Source organism: Ornithorhynchus anatinus, chromosome 14 (genome assembly GCF_004115215.2).
Source record: "Ornithorhynchus anatinus isolate Pmale09 chromosome 14, mOrnAna1.pri.v4, whole genome shotgun sequence".
NCBI lineage: Eukaryota > Metazoa > Chordata > Mammalia > Monotremata > Ornithorhynchidae > Ornithorhynchus > Ornithorhynchus anatinus.
Genome location: NC_041741.1, coordinates 45,014,790 through 45,032,839, shown reverse-complemented (window position 1 = coordinate 45,032,839; position 18,050 = coordinate 45,014,790). Strand labels below are relative to the sequence as shown.

The 18,050-nt window shown below is 49.5% G+C and overlaps 1 protein-coding gene across 3 annotated transcripts in view; it reads left to right on the top strand.

Moving 5' to 3' along the window:
• The first annotated feature begins 979 nt into the window (after positions 1–979).
• Positions 980–18,050, top strand: part of TMEM184B (transmembrane protein 184B) — a 47,673-nt gene continuing 30,602 nt past the window's right edge. Inside the window, exon 1 of one of the 3 annotated variants that reach the window (XM_029079433.1) lies at positions 980–1,102. The gene's annotated coding sequence lies outside the window, so the exon portion shown is untranslated. Of the gene's footprint in view, positions 1,103–8,022; positions 8,148–18,050 lie in introns of those variants that run through there. The other 2 variants (XM_029079432.2, XM_029079434.2) reach the window with 2 other exon arrangements.

The following is an 18,050-nucleotide window of genomic DNA, read 5'->3' as shown; positions in this document are numbered from 1 at the left end:
TATGGCGCTCCTCTGAGGGAGATGACACCCAGCACTCAGGAAGAGGGAAATGAACACTCAGGGGCCGTGGGGCAGGCGAGAGGAGAGAGACACTGAGATGATGGTGTGGTTGGACTGAGGGGCTATTTTGGGGTTGAGGAGATTGTTTTTTTTTCCTGTCATCCCTCTCTGAAGAGGATGCAAGCTTCTGTGCTGGGCAGCGAGCCAGAGGGACAGAAGGATTTAGCGTGCAGCCGATGTGTCCATGGGTGACGGGAGGTGGGGAGAAAAGAGGTGAGCGCTGTGTGAGGGTGTGCGGACAGGGGGCCGGTGGGGAGGAAGGACTGATCAGGCTTGAGGCAGGTGAGTCTTGTCACTTTAAGAAGACTAGAGCTGGAGCTTTGGTGTTTTGGACAGGGAACATGTCTGTCAACTTTATGTTACATTCTCCCAAGTGCTTAGTAGTCAGTCAGTCACTCGTATTTATTGAGCGCTTACTGTGTGCAGAATACTGCACTAAGCGCTTGGGAGAATACAATATTAACATTATAATGGACACATCCCCTGCCCACAGCAAACTTACCGTCCAGTGAGGGAGACAGACATTAATATAAATAAATTACGGATATGAACATGAGTGCTGTGGGGCTGGGAGGAGAGATGAATAAAGGGAGCAAGCCAGGGCCATACAGAAAGGAGTGGGAGAAGGGGAAAGGATGGCTTAAGTCAGGGAAGGCCTCTTGGAGGAGATGTGCCTTCAGTAAGGCTTTAAAGGTGGGGAGAGTCATTGTCTGTAGAATATGAAGAGGAAGGGCGTTCCAGACCAGAGGCAGGATGTGGGCGAGAGGTCTGCGGTGAGCTTGACGAGACCGACGTACAGTCTGTTTGATTGAACAGGGATTATTTCTCTGTCCCCCTTAAGAGTGCCAGCCTGCTTCACCTACATCATGTGATCTCTGGATAATTACACTTCCCCGTGACCTCTAAGAACCCAGTCACCTTCCCTATTAACCCTCAACGCCCCCTCGGAAGTAGCGATTATTCTGTTTTATAAGCGGGGGCAACTGGGAAGCCAGAGAGACGGACGGACATCTGCTGGAACGGACGTGTCCAAAGCCGGGCGGTGAGTCAGGGGTTCGGAGTCAAGAGCAACATGGCTGCGTGGCTCCTCGAACCTCTAATTAATTCTCGTTTCCAAGGATGGGGCCCAGGCGATGTGAAACCGTCTCTCTCCTGTCAGGAAGCCCTCTGTCTACATGCTCAACGAGATGGTCTCCGTTCCTTCCGTCGCAGAGACTTGTTTCTCTCCAGTTGTTCTTGATCTGACGTCACCGTCGGGCTGACGGTGTGAATCAGTCCCAACTAGGAGAGAATTTTGGAACAAATCTTGATAAGAATTTTCATCAGTCAGAGCATCTTATCGAGTACTTGGGAGAGTACAGCAGGAACGCAACTCGTATTCCTGGAGGAGACAGGCAGACAAAACTGATTTTTAAATAGAGGGAGGAGGAGGAAGAACAAGGGTACGTTAGGTAGAACTGGGAGAGTGCCAAAATGAAATAGAATAAATAATGGTATGATCCGCTGGCTGTAGAGATATAGTACTGAGGATGGATCTGAATATAGAAGGGCCAGGGGGGGTTGCTGGGTCGCTTCCTGCTCAGCCACTTGTCTACTGACCTTAGGGTAAGTCTGGGACTCAGTTTCCTCAGCCACAAAATGGGGTTTAAACATTGTTTTATCTCCTTCTTAGGCTGTGAGTCCCATGGGGGACAGGGATTCTTGTAGCTACAGAAGCAGCATGACATGGTGGTTTGAGCACGGGCCTGGGAGTCAGAAGGTTGTGGGTTCTACTCCTGGCTCCACCACTTGTCTGTTGGTGACCATGGGCAAGTTACTTCACTTCTCTAGGCCTCAGTTACCTTATTTGTAAAATGAAGATTGAGACTGTGAGCCCCAAGCGGGACAGGGACTGTGTCCAACCCGATTTGCTTGTATCCAGCACTTAGTAAAATGCCTGGCACGTAGTAAATCGCTTAACAAATACCATTATTATTATCTGCCCCAGTGCTTGGCACATAGTAAGCACTTCAATACCGCAATAATTATTATTACACATCTCCACCATGAGGCTTCCCCGATTAACCCCCCATTTCTCCTATTTTCTCTCCATTCCTTGTCCCCTGTGCACTTGAGTCTGTACCCTTTGGACACCTGATATTCACCTCAACCCCACAGCACTGATGTACATATCCATAATTTATCTTAATGTCTGTTGCTCCCTGTAGGCAGGGATTGTGTCTACCATCTCTGTTGTATTGCACTCTCCTAAGTGCTAGGTACAGTGCTCTGCGCACAGTAAGCACTCCATAAATTCCGCCGATCGAATGATTAAACGAGTGGAGGTGTCGGGAATTAATTGGAGAAGGCTTCCTGGAGGAAGTGGGATTATAAATCTAAGGATTTGCCCTCCAACCCTTCTATTCCTTCTCCTGCCCCCTTCTAACCATCCCCCTCCATAACTCTGGTCTCCCATCTCCACATCCCTCTCCTCCCACCCCTCCACTGCCCTGCTCCAGGTGGGAGAGACGAGTTGGATGGGTTTGCTTTTCATCCAGGATTGGAATCTTCCCAGGAACCCCCAAGCTGCCTGCCACAGGGGAAGAGGACTTGGCAACCCCCCCCAAGAGAGAACAATTGGTCCTAAACTTCTTCAGGTTGCTAAGGCTCGAGGTCACTAGATGTGTCACTGCTCAATGAGGGAAGGGCTGGAAGGAAGGGGAATTGGGTGACCTTTTCTAAAAACCTTCCAGCATTTTTTTTTAATGCCGGAAAGGATAATCGGTTGCCTTAACTTCTCCCCATGTGTTCCTTGAAGGGTGATAAGGGAGGTTGTCTAATCACCATGGAGAAGCAGCGTGGCCCGGCGAAAAGAGCACGGGTGTGGGAGTTAGAGAACCTGGGTTCTAATTCTGGCTCCATCATTCATCTGCTGTGGGACCTTGGGCAAATCACTCAACTTCTCTGTGTCTCTAGCTCTTTCATCCATACAATGGGGATTCAATACCTGTGCTCCTTCCTACTAAGAGTGTGAGCCCTGAGTGAAACCTGATTATCTTGTATCTACCTTAGTGCTCAATACAGTCTTTGTCATGTAGTAAGTGCTTAACAAATACCACAATTATTATGATTTTTATTACCATGTTGTTCAGCAGAGATGACATGTAAGTCAACTGTATTTATTGAGCACGTATTGTGTGCAGAACACTGTACTAAGTACTTAGGAGAGTACAGTTGAACAATATAAAAGACAGGTTCTTATTTATTTTGTTAATGAGGTGTACATCTCCATGATTCTATTTATCTTGATGATGTTGTTTTGTTTTGTTCTGTTTTGCTCTGCCGTCTGTCTCCCCCGTTTAGACTGTGAGCCCGCTATTGGGCAGGGATTGTCTCTATCTGTTGCCGAATTGTACATTCCAAGTGCTTAGTACTGTGCTGTGCACATAGTAAGTGCTCAATAAATACTACTGAATGAATGTTCCCTGCCCACCTTGAGCTTACAGCCTAGAGGGTGAGACAGACATTAATATAAATAAATAAAATTACTGATCAGAACATAAGTGTTCTGGGGCTGAGAGAGATGAGTCGGATGGGTTTGCTTTTCATCCAGGTTTGGAATCTGCCCCATTGGGTCTGGGATGCTCCAGAAGGCTGTGTGTTGGGAGGACCTGGAAAACTGGGTGGGAAAAGTGGGATGTGGCCAAGATCTCATAGGATCCCTTCCCTGAGCCCCGAGAGGAGACGGTGCTTTCTCAGGCTGTGATACCATGAGGCTGCAGGGAAGATGGAGAGAAGGTAAGAGATGCCATGCTCACCCGGGGGGGATGTGAGGAAGCAATCTATGGTATTTAATAATAATAATAATGTTGGTATTTGTTAAGCGCTTACTATGTGCAGAACACTGTTCTAAGCGCTGGGGTAAACACAGGGGAATCAGGTTGTCCCACGTGGGGCTCACAGTCTTAATCCCCATTTTACAGATGAGGGAACTGAGGCACAGAGAAGTTAAGTGACTTGCCCACAGTCACACAGCTGACAAGTGGCAGAGCTGGGATTCGAACTCATGAGCCCTGACTCCAAAGCCCATGCTCTTTCCACTGCTCCACGCTGCTTCTCTGATTTACTGAACGCTTACTATGTGCAGAGCACTGTACTAAGCATGATAAAGTCCCAGCCCCAGGGCAGGCTGCAGAGCTAGGGAAGATAAGCAATCTGGAATGAGTCATGCGTGTATGGGAGTCCCTTCTGTGGGTCCTCTTAAACCTCTCCCCTTTCCCACCTGGTTTCACCTACAAGGGTTTGCCCAAGATCTGGAGCAAGTCTCTGGCGGATTATCACTTCTGCCTCCCACTCTACCCTGTCAGACCTTGGTGGGGGTGGAGATTTGAAGGAGGGTGGGTGGAGAGTTGTAATATGTAAATTTCTGAACCAGGCCAGATGGCTCTCCCAGCTCGTTATGAATCTCTCAGGCGCCAGTCAGCTGACGCTTCCAGATCAGAGTTGGTCAGTGAGATTAGATTTAAGACAATTCAAGCACAGAAGTACCCCAAATTCCTGGCTCAGTGGAAAGAGCCCGGGCTTGGGAGTCAGAGGTCATTGGTTCGAATCCCGGCTCTGCCACTTGTCAGCTGTGCGACTTCGGGCAAGTCATCTAACTTCTCTGTGCCTCAGTGACCCCATCTGTAAAATGGGGATGAAGATTGTGAGCCTCACGTGGGACGATCTGATTACCCTGTATCTACCGCAGCGCTTACAGCAGTGATCTGCACATAGTAAGCGCTTAACAAATACCCACATTATTATCCGATTAGACTGTAAGCCCATTGAAGGGCAGGGGCTGTCTCTATCTGTTACCGATTTGTTCATTCCAAGCGCTTAGTACAGTGCTCTGCACATAGTAAGCGCTCAGTAAATACTATTGAATGAATAACCTTCCAACCCTCTTCGGCCTGGTATAGGAATGGGGAGATCTGGCTTCGGGTCCTGGCTCCACCCACTGACCTGCTGTGCGACCTTGGGCAAATCATTTCCCGTCTCTGGGTTTTAATCTTCCCCTCTTCAATCATGAGGCTAAAAATACCTGCCACCTGCCTCTCTCAGAGCCGAGAATTGGGGAACTGGTTTGTTATTGCCTGGGAAGGATTTTGCGTCTGGAAGCAAAAATATGGAATCAATTGTATTTATTGAGCACTTTCTGTGTGTTTAGCACTGTACTAAGCGCTTGGGAGAGTACAGTCAACAGAGGTGGTGGACACGTTCTCTATCCATAACAAGCTTATAGTCTCTGGATATCTGGGAACGGGGGTTGGCTGGTGTATACCTACTGCAGTGGTCTACACACAGCAGATATTCAGTAAATGCTGTGGATGTTGATTTGGATTTCAGTTAGTTCCAGTGAGGTGTATTATTGAAGGTCATCTTTTCATCCAAACTGCTATGATCCCATATAGGAGTCGTTCTTAATTTTTTCCTATTTGCATGCGGCCTGACCCCATCTCAGTAGTTAAATGCAAAGAGTGACTATATTTGCATTAAATGCTTGGTACAGTGCTTTGCACACAGTAAGCCCTCAATAAATACGATCGAATGAACTCACCTCCTGGCGACCAAGTCATGAACCAGGTCTGGGCCAGGAAGAAATGATCATTTCAGATTGACTGTAAAATGGAGTTGAGTGAGATCTTTGGTGAGACTGGAAGGAGGGTGAACAGCTGTTTCCATCAGCAAGGGCTGAAAAAACAGGGCAGGAGGGCCAATGCAGAAAATTTACTTCAAGAGGCAGCATGGCCTAATGGCAAAAGTATGGGCTTGGGAGTGAGAGGTCATGGGTTCTAATTCCGACTCTGCCACTTGTCAGCTGTGTGATGTTGGGCAAGTCACTTCACTTCACTGGGCCTCAGTTACCTCATCTGTAAAACGGGGATTGAGACTGGGAGCCCCATGTGGGACAGGAGACTGTGTCCAACCTGATTGCCTTGTATCTACCCCAGTGCTTAGAACAGTGCTTGGCACATAGTAAGTGCTTAACAAATACCATCATTATCATTATTATCTGGATCAGGAGTCGGCCGCCTCCTTAAGAAGGACCAGTTGACCCTCCTGTACCCCCTCTCTCTGCAGAGGATTAATAATAATAATGATGGTATTTCTTAAGTGCCTACTATATGCCAAGCACTGTTCTAAGCACTGGATGCGAGAGCTCCTAGGAGTTGTCATTTCTGCTTCAGATAATCGGGGTGAGGGTTGGATGATGGGGTGCGTGAACCCCAACCCCGCCCCGAGCTGTTTCCAATTGGGTGGGCTCCTGTTGCTGGTCCTTAGTTCTGAAGGCTCACCTCCTTCAAGAGGTCTTCCCAGACTAAGCCCCCCCTTTCCTCAGCTCCCCCTCCCCTCCCCTCGACTTGCTCCCTTTGCTCTAACCCCCCTCCCGCCCCACACTACTTGTGTATATATAAATAATTCTATTTATATTAATGTCTGTTTACTTGTTTTGATGTGTATATATCTATAATTCTATTTCTATTGATGCACATGGCTTAGTGGAAAGAGCCCGGGCATGGGAGTCACAGGTCATGGGTTCTAATCCTGGATCCGCCGCTTGTCAGCTATGTTACCTTGGGGAAGTCACTTAACTTCTCTGTGCCTCAGTTCCCTCATCTGTAAAATGGGGATGAAGTCTGTGAGCCCTACGTGGGACAACCTGATTACCTTGTTTCTACCCCAGCACTTAGAACAGTGTTTGGCACATAGTAAATGCTTAACAAATACCATCATCATTATTATTATTATTATTTACTTGTTCTGGTGCCTGTCTCTCCCCTTCTAGACTGTAAGCCCAGTGTGGGTGGGGATTGTCACTCTTTATTGCTGAATTGTTCTGTCCGAGCGCTTAGTAATAATAACAATGATGACATTTTAAAAATGCTTACTATGTGCCAAGCACTGTTCTAAACTCTGGGGAGGGGAACAAAATAATCAGGTTGTCCCACGTGGGGCTCACAGTCTTAATCCCCATGTTTACAGATGAGGGAATTGAGGCATAGAGAAGTTAAGTAACTTGCCCAGGGTCACACAGCTGCTTAGTAGCGGAATCGGGATTCGAACCCATGATCTCTGACTCCCAAACCCGAGTTCACTGAGCCTCAGTAGGCGCTCAGTAAATACGATTGAATGAATGAATGAATGAATGAATGAATGAATGAATGAATGAATGAATGAATGAATGAATGAGGGGGTGAACTGTCCCTTTAAGGAGCTGCCGCTGATGTCAGCCCCAGCTCCCCCACCATACGCCTGCGCGCTCGGCGCTGGCCGCTCTGCTCCGTAATCCCCCCTCCCAGCCCCCCACTGCGCCTGCGCGCTCGGCGACGGCCCCTCTGCTCCGTAATCCCCCCGCCCAGCCCCTCCGTGCGCCTGCGCGCTCGGCGGCGGCCGCTGTGCCCCACTCCAGCCTCTCAGGGCGCCTGCGCGCTCGGCGGCGGTCCCTCTGCTCCGTAATCCCCCCCAGGCTCCCCTCCCAGCCCCTCAGTGCGCCTGCGCGCTCGGCGGCGGCCCCTCTGCTCCCTAATCCCCCTCCCAGCCCCTCAGTGCGCCTGCGCGCTCGGCGGCGGCCGCCCTACTCCGTAATCCCCCCTCAACCCCTCAGTGCGCCTGCGCGCTCGGCAGCGGCCGCTCTACTCCGTAATCCCCCTCCCTCCAGCCCCTCAATGCGCCTGCGCGCTCGGCGGCGACCCCCTCGGGTCCGTAATCCCCCTCAGTGCGCCTGCGCGCTCGGCGGCGGCTCCTCGGCTCCGTAATCCCCCCCCTCCAGCCCCTCAGTGCGCCTGCGCGTCCGGCGGCGGCCCCTCGGCTCCGTAATCCCCCTCAGTGCGCCTGCGCGCTCGGCGGCGGGGGGGGGGCCCCCTCCCCCCCGGCCCCCTAATCCCGCCCCTCGCGCGCGCGCTCCCGCCCGCCGCGCGCGCGCGCCGCTGGGCCCCGCCGGGCTGAGGGGAGACGCTGGAGCGGGGCGGCCGCCGCGCCCCGCCGCCTCCCGCCATGGGTTCCTGAGGAAAACGACGGCGGGATCAGCCCTCCCTTCGAAGCCCGAGACCCCCGGGCGTGGCGGGGTGAGAGTCCGGCGGCGGGGACGGGCGGGGGGGCTGAGGGGAGAGGCCCGCAGTCTCGCCGTGGTGGGAGGGAAGGAGGGCGGGGGCGCGCGGCCCGCCTTGCCGTCTCCTCCCTCCCCCGCGCTCCCACACTGTGCTGCTGCTGTGCCCCGGGCAGGTTTTCCACCTCCCGCCTTCCTTTTTTTAAAAAAAAGTCATAAGCGCTTTCTCCGTGCCAAGCGCTGCAGTGAGCGGTGGGGCGGGAAGCGGCGCGGCTCGGGGGCAACAGCCCGGGTTTGGGAGGGGGAAGGTCGTGGGTTCGACTGGGAGCCCGTCCTGGGGCGAGGGAGGGTCGCGCTCTGTTGCCCAAGCGCTTAGTGCAGTGCTCTGCACAGGGTGAGCGCTCAATAAAGCCCATCAAAGGGCAGGGACTGGCTCTGTTGCCGACTTGTCCGTTCCAAGCGCTTAGTACAGTGCTCTGCACAGAGTGAGCGCTCAGTAAAGCCCATCAAAGGGCAGGGACTGGCTCTATTGCCGACTTGTCCATTCCAAGCGCTTAGTACAGTGCCCTGCACATAGCGCTCAATAAAGCCCGTCAAAGGCAGGGACTGTCTCTGTTGCCGACTTGTCCATTCCAAGCGCTTAGTACAGTGCTCTGCACAGAGTGAGCGCTCAATAAAGCCCGTCAAAGGGCAGGGACTGGCTCTGTTGCCGACTTGTCCGTTCCAAGCGCTTAGTACAGTGCTCTGCACAGAGTGAGCGCTCAATAAAGCCCGTCAAAGGGCAGGGACTGGCTCTTGCCGACTTGTCCATTCCAAGCGCTTAGTACAGTGCTCTGCACATAGTAAGCGCTCAATAAATACTATTGAATGAATAAATACCAGTGGATGAATGAATAATCCCGACCCCGACACTTGTCAGCTGGGTGACTTTGGGCGGGTCACTTCACCTCTCTGGGCCTCAGTGACCTCATCTGGAAAATGGGGATGGAGACTGGGAGCCTCACATGGGACAACCTGATTACCTTCTATCTACCCCAGTGCTTAGAACAGTGCTGGGCACAGAGTAAGTGCTTAAATTCATTCATTCAGTGGTATTTGTTGAGCGCTTACTCTGTGCAGAGCACTGGACTAAGCGCTTGGAATGGACAGTTGGGCAACAGAGAGAGACCATTCATTCAATCGTATTTATTGAGCGCTTATTCTGTGCAGAGCACTGGACTAAGCGCTTGGTATGGGCAGTTGGACAACAGAGACTATGCCTGCCCGTTCATTCATTCAATCGTATTTATTGAGCGCTAACTCTGTGCAGAGCACTGGACTGAGTGCTTAGAATGGACAGTTGGGGAACAGAGAGAGACCATTCATTCATTCGTATTTATTGAGCGCTTATTCTGTGCAGAGCACTGGACTAAGCGCTTAGAATGGATATTTGGGCAACAGAGACCATTTATTCATTCAGTCGTATTTATTGAATGCTTACTCTGTGCAGGGCACTGGACTAAGCGGTTAGAATGGACAATTGGGCAACAGAGACCATTCATTCATTCAGTCGTATTTATTGAGCACTTACTGTGTGCTGAGCACTGGACTAAGCGCTTGGAATGGGCAGTTGGGCAACAGATAGAGACTTTATTGCCATTGTTCTTGTCTGTCCATCTCCCCCGATTAGACTGTAAGCCCGTCAAACGGCAGGGACTGTCTCTATCTGTTGCCGACTTGTTCATCCCAAGCGCTTAGTACAGTGCTCTGCACATAGTAAGCGCTCAATAAATACGACTGAATGAATGAATGAATCATTCATTTAGTCCTATTTATTGAGCGCTTATTCTGTGCAGAGCACTGGACTAAGCGCTTGGAATGGACAGTTGGGCCACAGAGAGAGACCATCGCTGCCCAACGACGGGTTCACAGTCTAATAGGGGGAGACAGACAACAAAACCAAACAGAACAAAATAAAAATAAGACAGCATTATCAAGCTAAATAGAATCAAGGGGATGTACACCTCATTAACAAAATAAATAGGGTAATAAATAATATATACAAATGAGCACAGCGCTGAGGGGAAGGGGGAAGAGCAGAAGGTGGGGGGGAGCAGAAGGAAAGGGAGGGCTAAGTCTGGGAAGGCCTCCTGGAGGAGGTGAGCTCTGAGTAGGGCTTTGAAGAGGGGAAGACACTTAACAAATGCCATCATCATTATTATTATTAGCTGACAGTCAGGCCAGACACAGTCCCTGTCCCCCACAGTCCCTGTCCCCCATGGGGCTCACAGTCTCCATCCCCATTTTGCAGATGAGGTCAATGAGGCCCAGAGAAGAATAATAGTGTTGGTCTCAGTGACCTCATCTGTAAAATGGAGGTAATAATAATGATGGCATTTTGGTCAGCGCTGACTAAGTGCAGAGCACTCTTCCAAGAGCTGGATTAAGACTGTGAGACCCACCTGTTGACCTTGTATCTACCCCAGTGCTTAGAACAGTGCTCAGCATATAGCACTTAACAAATACCAAAATATTATTAATAATAATGATGGTGTTTGTTAAGCGCTTACTATGTGCAAAGCACTGTTCTAACCGCCGGTGGGGAGATACGGGGTAATCAGGTTGTCCCACGTGAGGCTCACAGTCTTCATCCCCATTTTACAGATGAGCTCACTGAGGCACAGGGAAGTGAAGGGACTTGCCCAAACTTCCACAGCTGACAGTTGGCGCAGGTGGGATTGGAACCCATGACCTCTGACTCCCAAGTCCGGGCTCTTTCCATTGAGCCATGGAGCTTACTGTGTGCCCTGCACTGTCCTGAGCGCTGGGGTGGATACAAGCCAATGGGGTTGGACATAATCCCTCTCCCTCATAGGGTTCACAGTCTTCATCCCCATTTTATAGATGAGGTAACTGAGGCACAGAGAATAATAATGATGTTTGTTAAGAGCTTACTTTGTGCTGGGCATGGTACTAAGCGCTGGGGTGGATACAAGCTAATGGAGTTGGACCCAGTCCCTGTCCCACACAGGACTCACAGTTTTGATACCCATTTTAGAGATGAGGTGTAACTGAGGCAGAGAGAATAATAATAATGGTGTTTAAATGCTTTGTGCTGGGCACTGTACTGAGCGCTGGGATGGATACAGGCTAATAGAGTTAGACACAGTCCCTGTCCCACGTGGGGCTCACAGTCTCAATCCCCATTTTACAGATGAAGGAACTGAGGAGTAGAGAAGTGATAATAATAATGATGGTATTTAAGTCCTTACTATATGCCAAGCACTGTTCTGAGCGCTGGGGAAGATAAACGGTAATCAGGTTGTCCCATGTGGGGCTCATAGTCTTAATCCCCATTTTACAGATGAGGCCACTGAGACACAGAGAAGTTAATAATAATGGTATTTGTTAAGCACTTACTGTGTGCCAGGCATGAGGTAACTGAGGCACAGAGAAGTGGTGTTATGCCCGAGGTCACACAGCAGACAAGTGGCAGAGATGGGATTAGAACCTAAGTCTTCTGACTCCCAGATCCGGGCTCTTTCCCTCAGGCCATGCTGCTTTCCTTTCTCCTTCTCCCTGTCTGGGGTCTAGGATGAGCTGCGTATTCCCCCCACCCCTCCATCACTGTATGGGGAAATAATAATTATAACTATGGTATTTGTTAAATACTTACTGTACTAAGTGCTGGGGTAGATAATAATGAATGTATTTGTTAAGCGCTTACTATATGCTAAGCCCTGTTCTAAGCGCTGGTATGAAAATCAGGTCCCACATTGGACTCACAGTCTGGCAGTGGCAGAACAGGTATCAAATCCCCAATTTGCAGATGAGGGAACTGAAGCACAGTGAAGTTAAGGGACTTGCGCAAGGTATCACAGCAGGCAAGTGGCGGAGCGGGATTAGGACTGGGGTCCTCTGACTTCCAGACTCAAGCTCTTTCTCCTAGGCTTATTTTCTTATCTGCTTATTTTCCCTTTGCCTTTCTAAGGTGGGCCGCAGCCCTAACATACACACAAACACACACATACATGACGATGATGATACTTGTTGAGAACTTACTTTGTGCCAAACACTGTTCTAAGTGCTGGGGTAGATACATTCTCCCCTGTTTAGACTGTGAGCCCGTCACCGGGCAGGGATTGTCTCTATCTGTTGCCGAATTGTACATTTCAAGCGCTTAGTACAGTGCTCGGCACATAGTAAGCGCTCAGTAAATGCTAATGAATGATGAAAGGTCATCAGGTTGTCCCACGTGGGACTTACAGTCTTAATCCCCATTTTACAGAGGAGGTAACTGAGACATAGAGAAGTAACGTGCCCAAAGTCACACAGCTGATAAGCGGGGGAGTCGGGGATTAGAACCCACGACCTCTGACTCCCAAGCCCGTGCTCTTTCCACTAAGCCACACTGCTTCTCGGTGTTAGGGAATAGTAATTATAATCGGGGTATTTGTTGCTTACTATGTGCCAACCACTGTACTAAGCATTGGGCTAGATACATTCATTCAGTAGTATTTATTGAGTGCTTACTATGTGCAGAGCACTGTACTCTGATATATATATATATGTATGTATATATGTATATATACTATACATGGTAGGTCCCACACAGGGCTCACAGTCCGAGGGAGAACAGATATTAAATCTCCATTTTGCACGTGAGGCAATTGAAGCACCGAGAAGCTAAGTGTCTTGCCCAAGGTCACACAGCAGGTAAGCGGTGGAGCTGGAATTCGAATCCAGGTCCTCTGACTTCCAGGCTCTTTCCACCGGATAATAATAATAATGTTGGTATCTGTTAAGCGCTTACTATGTGCAAAGCACTCTTCTAAGCGTTGGGGTAGATATAGGGTCATCAGGTTGTCCCACGTGAGGCTCACAGTTAATCCCCATTTTACAGATGAGGTAACTGAGGCCCAGAGAAGTTAAGTGACTTGCCCAAGGTCACACAGCTGACAAGTGGCAGAGCTGGGATTCGAACCCATGATCTCTGACTCCCAAGCCCGGGTTCTTTCCACTGCGCCACGCTAATCATGCTGAGGTTAAGGATTCCTAACCTTAGAACCCAGCAGGCTACAGAGAAGCAGCAAGACCCATCACTGCTAAGTGGGAAACCTGGGTTCTCATCCCAGCTCCGCCCCTGATTTGCTGTGTGACCTCGGGTAAGTCACTTTACCTCTTTGTGGCTCGGTTTCCTCATCTGTAAACTTGGATTTAAACCCCTTTTCTCCCATCGCCTCAGACTAGGAGCCCCATGTAAGTCGGGGTTGAATCTGATTGTATCTACCTCAACACGGTGAGCACTATGATTGGCAAGTAATAAGTGCTTAACAAAATTATTGTTGCTGTTTTCAGAGCATCTGGAGAGGCGTTGTTTTGCAGAAGATAAAAGGGGCAGGGCAGACGTAACACGGTGACAGACCGATGCGTCTGCAGAGATCATCTTGGGTAGCCATGGGAGAGAGACCCATCATGTGACATTTAGTTCTCTTTGCAGCTTTCGAACCCTGAGTTTTGGGGGGATCAGTGTACACGTTCATAGGCGGGACCCTAGACCCTTAGTCCTTCCCGTACGTTTAATATCTGCAAAGTGAGCTGGAAAGCCGCCTATCTTTGTGGATCGAGCACGGGCGTGGGAGTCAGAAGGACCTGAGTTCTAGTCTCTGCCCTGCCGCTTGTCTGCTGGGTGACTATGGGCAAGCCACTTAACTTCTGTGTGCCTCAGTTGCCTCATCTGTAAAACGGGGATTAAGACCGTGAGCCCCACGTGAGACATGGACTGTGTCCAACTTGATTAGCTTGCACCTACCCAACGTTTAGTATCCAGCACACAGTAAGCACATAAATTTTTCTTTTTTTAAGATTGTCATTTCAAGGCAGAGAATAACTCTGCCATTGTTTTTTTTAGCAGACCGTCTGGGTTTTGTGTGCGTGCTACTGCCCTTCTTTTCTGTGTGTTTGTTACAGTCCTTATTTTATTTTTTCCCCCTACTTTCCCTTTGATAGCTTTGTTTTCATGTTATGGCTGGGAGGGTCGGCCCAACCCATCCCCAGAAGGGTCTCTCTTCTATTTTCAGCCCTTCTGGGCACCAGAGCTCTGGGGCCTCCCCTGGGTGGAAACAGCCTCAGGAAAGCCGGGTGAGACGGGTTTTATTGTGCTTTGAAGCCTAACGACACAAGTGTCCCTCCTACTGTGGAGTTCTTAGGTGGAGCTTTTAGGAGGCAGGCTCCTGAAGGGGCTCCGACCAGGTCTTCTCACAAATAGCCCTGAGGGGTTGAGTTTGAGTTGAGTTTCCAAGCGGCTCTTATTGGAGGTCCTTTTCACTTGAGGTTTAAGTAACCCAGGTCCTTGTGTGAGGGAAAGACTCTATGGAGCACATTCCCCCGATAAATTAGCTTGAGACAATTACGTCTGTAGTGTTCTAACCCGCTCTCCTCTCAGAACCTCCTTTCTGTAGTTTTTTTCTACTGTCTGGAAGTGTGTGCTTAGGGGAGAAAAGAAAACATTCCAGAGCCTTTCAAGAGTTCTGAGGCTCTCCTGGTGCATATAGTTGTGATTCCTGAATATTTTTGTCTCTACTCTCTTGCCCAGAAGCCTTTTCAGGTTTTCTGGTGGCTTTTCCTCTCTCTGTGTACCCACCGTCACAACTTTTTAACTTTCATGAGGCTGCTCTCCCCCCCCCCCCGCCCCTTCTTCCCACAAATAACTCCCAACCCCACTCCTTTCCCCTGAGAATATCGCCTCAGCCTCTCCTTAGCATCGCAGTCCCTAGTGACTTCCCTTCCTCTCCTTCTCTCTTCCTTTCACCCCTTCGTGCCTCCAGCCAGCTGCATCTTCTAGCCTTGACGACTCCTTGTCAACTCTGGCGGGCCTCCAGGAGCACATTTTAGGGAAACTCTGATCTATTTTAAAGCGGAGGGCTGAAGTAGCTCCTCTCTGCTAAAATGTCCCAACTCTCAAGTGTTAAATGTTCCTTCGGATTTTTCCGAACCCCATGGCTTCCCTATATTGTGAGCATGCTTGATACGAGTGCCTGCTCTTTTCATGTGCCATGGTTGACCGGTGCCGCCATATTGATTTATTCCCAAAGAAATCAGCAGCCACTTTGCTGGGAGCTGGAGTCAGTCATTCGTGTTTATTGAGCGCTTACTGTGTGCAGAACACTGTACCAAGGGCTTGGGAGAGCTTGCAGTCTAGACGGGGAGACAGACACTAATATAAATAAATAACAGATATGTACGTAAATGTTGCGGGGCGGGGAGGAGGGATGAATAAAGGGAACATGTCTGGGCAATGCAGAAGGGAGTTGAAAAGGAAAAGAGGGCTTAGTCAGGGAAGGCCTCTTGGAGGAGGTGTGCCTTGAAAAGACTTTTGAAGAGTAATTACCTGCCAGATATGAGGAGGGAGGGTGTTCAGGCCTGAGGAAGGACAGGGTTTTCAGGTTAGTGGTGAGATGGATGAGATTGAGGTACAATAAGAAGATTAGCATCAGAGGAGCAAAGCATGGGGGCTGGGGTATAGTAGGAGAGTAGCGAGGTGAGGTAGGAGGGGGCAAGATGATGGAGTGCTTGAAAGCCAATGGTGAGAAGTTTCCTGAGAATCAAACCCAGCCCTTCTCCCCTGGCTTCCCAACCCAGTCTGAACTAGATAGGGACAGACAAGATGAAATGCAGAGGCAAAGGTGGTATTACAGCTGGTTAAGATAAGAGAAGATCTCCCTTCCCCTCCCCTCAGCACCGTGCTCATTTGTATATATTTTTATTACCCTATTTATTTTGTTAATGAGGTGTACATCCCCTTGATTCTATTAATTGTGATGGTTGTCTTGTTTTTGTCCGCCTGTCTTCCCCGATTAATTAGACTGTAAGCCCATCATTGGGAGGGATGGTCTCTATCTGTTGCTGAATTGTACATTCCAAGCACTTAGTACAGTACTCTGCACATAGAAAGCGCTCAATAAATACTATTGAATAAGAGAATCTGCATGGCTTAGCAGAAAGAGCATAGGCCTGGGCACCAGAAAGCCCGGGTTCTAATCCCAGGTCCACAGCTTGCCTGGGGCAAGTCGCTTAACTTCTCTGTGCCCCAATTTCCTCATCTGTAAAAATAGGGATGATACCTGCTCTCTTTCCCCTTTAGACTGCGAGCCTCTCATGGAACAAAAACTGTATCTGACCTGCTTATGTTGTATCTATCTCCGTGCTAAGTACAGGGCTTGGCACATAGTAAGCACTGAATAAATAGCAGTGTTGTGATTAATAGCAAAGTTGAAGAGGAAAGAGGATAGAAGAGAGCAGAGCTAAAAATACAGTTGAGTCAATGAAAGGAAGGAGTGGAAACAGTAGGCCAACACCCTGTCTGCACCATAAAGACGCGGGAAAGCAGATAAGAAACCAGTGTCAAGAATGAAATGAAAGAATTGCTTTATAGAGGAAGATGGTGCTGTATTTTTTAATTTCTTTTTTTCTTTTTTATGGTATTTATTAACACTTACTATGTGCCGGGCACTGTACTAAGTGCTGAGGTAGATACATGCTTAACAGGTTGGACCCAGTCCCTGTACCACATGGGGCTCACAATCTTAATCTCTATTTTACAGATGAGGTAACTGAGGCCCAGAGAAGTGAAGTGACTAGTCCAAGGTCACACAGCAGACAAGGGTTGGAACGGAGATTAGAACCCAGGGCCTTCTGCCTCCCGAGCCTGTGCCCTATCCTCTAAACTGAACTGCTTCTCCATTTCAGAGGAAATCTTTAACAGTTGGTATTTGATGGCCAGATAGGGCTGGTGAGTGGATTGGAGAACAGATTCCTCCCCAAAGCCTTCTCATCTTCCATCTGTGTCGGAAGGGAAAGATTCTATCCAGAGCAACTTGATAGATACACTGTCCCTCCAGAGCAATTAAACTCAACACTAACCTACTCACCCTGAATCGAAAGCTTGTTAGATCTATCCTACCCTAATAGTAATTGTAATAATAATAATAATGTTGGTATTTGTTAAGGGCTTACTATGTGCAGAGCACTGCTCTAAGCGCCGGAGTAGATACAGGGTAATCAGGTTGTCCCACGTGAGGCTCACAGTCTTAATCCCCAATTTACAGATGAGGGAACTGAGGCACAGAGAAGTTAAGTGACTCGCCCACAGTCACACGGCTGACAAGTGGCAGAGCTGGGATTCGAACCCGTGACCTCTGACTCCCAAGTCCGTGCTCGTCCACTGAGCCACGCTGCTGCATTAAGCACTACTAAGTGCCAAGCACCGTACTAAGCACTGGGGTGGTTACAGGATAATCAGGTTCCTGTTGGTCTAAACAGGAGGGAGAACAGGTATTGAACGCCCATTTTACAGATGAGGGAACAGGTCTTGAGAAGTGAATTGACTTGCCCACAACAGACAGGTGGTGAAGCCGAACCTAGAACCTCTGACGCCCAGGCCCGTGTTCTATCCACTAGGCCATCCCGCTTCTCAGGGGAGATGCTGTTTTTTCAGGGGAGGGGTTGGACGACAGGGAGGGGGAGGGGGACACTGAGGCCGGAGGCTGTAGGACGTCACCTGGGGAGGGACCGGGACTCATCAGATCAGAGAGGTCTTCCCTGGAGGGCCACGGTGTCACGTGGTAGTTAGTTTTCTCCGGTGCCCGCGGCAGGCCTTCTGAGCTGCCCGCACTCCTGAAACCTTGTGTGTTGAAAGCTTCATGGACTAGTCGAAAGAGCATAGGCTTGGAGGGACTAGGTGCCAGGCCAGCTCGGGCCAGCTTGGACTGTGTACTAAGCGCTGAGGTAGATACAGGGTCATCAGGGTGTCCCATGTGAGGCTCACAGTTAATCCCCTTTTTCCAGATGAGGTAACTGAGGCACAGAGAAGTTAAGTGACTTGCCCACAGTCACACAGCTGACAAGGGGCAGAGTCGGCAGAGAAGTGAAGTGACTCTCCCCA